The sequence below is a fragment of the Molossus molossus genome, unplaced genomic scaffold (genome assembly GCF_014108415.1).
Source record: "Molossus molossus isolate mMolMol1 unplaced genomic scaffold, mMolMol1.p scaffold_m16_p_1, whole genome shotgun sequence".
Taxonomy (NCBI): Eukaryota; Metazoa; Chordata; class Mammalia; order Chiroptera; family Molossidae; genus Molossus; species Molossus molossus.
This window is the reverse complement of record NW_023425344.1, coordinates 151,445,667-151,447,193: the sequence shown is the minus strand read 5'-3', so window position 1 is coordinate 151,447,193 and position 1,527 is coordinate 151,445,667.

The following is a 1,527-nucleotide window of genomic DNA, read 5'->3' as shown; positions in this document are numbered from 1 at the left end:
TACCCAGGTCCCACCCCACCCCAGCTTTTACCCCACTATTATCTGCATTCATGGGTCATGTGTGTATATATATATATATATTATTTAGTTAATCTCTCCCTGACTCCCTTCCTCTGACATCTGTCAGTCTGTTCCTTGCTTCCATGTCTCTAGACCTATTTGTTCATCAGTTAATTTTGTTCATTAGATTTCACATATAAGTGAGAACATGATACTTGTCTTTCTTTGACTGGCTTATTTCACTTAGCATAACTTTCCAGGTCCCTCCATGCTGTCTCAAAAGGTAAGAGATCTTTCTTTTTCACAGATGCATAGTATTCCATTGTGTAAATACACCACAGCTTTTTTACCCACTCTTCTACTGAAGGGGATTTGGGTTGTTTTCAGATCTTAGCTATTGTAAGTAGTGGTACTATGATCATAAGGATGTATATATTCTTTCTGATTGGTGTGTCAGGATTCTTAGGATATATTTCCAAAAATAGGATTGCAGGTTCAAACAGCAGTTTTATTTATAATTTTTTGGAAAAATTATTCTGTTTTCTATAGTGGCGGCACCAGTCTGCATTTCCACCAGCAGTGTACTAGGGTTCCCTTTTCTCCACATTCTTGACAGCACTTGTTTGCTAATTTATTGATGGTAACCATTCTGGCAGGTGTGAGTGATACCTTATTACAGTTTTAATTTTCATCTCTCTGATGATTAGTGACATTGAACATGTTTTCTTATGTCTCTTGGCCATCTGTGTGTTCTCTTTGAAGAAATGTCTATTCAGGTCTTTTGCCCATTTTTAATTGGATTGTTTGTCTTCCTTTTGTTGAGTTGTATGAGTTCTTTATATATTTTGGAAATTAACCCTTATCATATATATCATTGGCAAATATGTTTTCCATACAGTGGGTTCCCTTTTCATTTTGAGGGTGGTTTCTATTTCTTTAACAAAAAATGACATTGGAATTTTGATGGGGATTGTATTAGATCGGTATATTGCTTTGGGAAATATGGCCATTTTATGTTGATTCTTTGAATCCATGGACCTGGAATATCTTTCCATTTTATTATGTTATTTTTCCAATTTATTTTCATAATGCTTTGTAGTTTTCTGTATATAGATCCTTCACATCCTTTCATTACGTTTATTCCTGGGTATTTTATTATTTTGGTTGCAATTGCAAAGTAAATTATTTCTTTCATTTCCTTTTCTGAAGTTTTATTGTCACGATACAGAAAAGCAGTGGATTTTTGCACTCTGATTTTGTATCCTGCATCTTTACTATATTTGTGTATTGTTTGCAATGCTATTTTGATTAAGTCTTTAGGGTTTTCTAATAGAGAATTCATCTTATCTGACAAAACTGATACTTTTGCTTCTTCCTTCCTAATTTGGATGCCTTTCATTTCTTTCTCTTGCCAGGCTAGGACGTCCAGAACGATGTTGAATAAGAATGATGAAAGTGGACATCCTTGTTTTGTTTCTGATTTTAAAGAAAAAGCTTTCAGTTTTTTTTGCCATCGAGTATGATAAT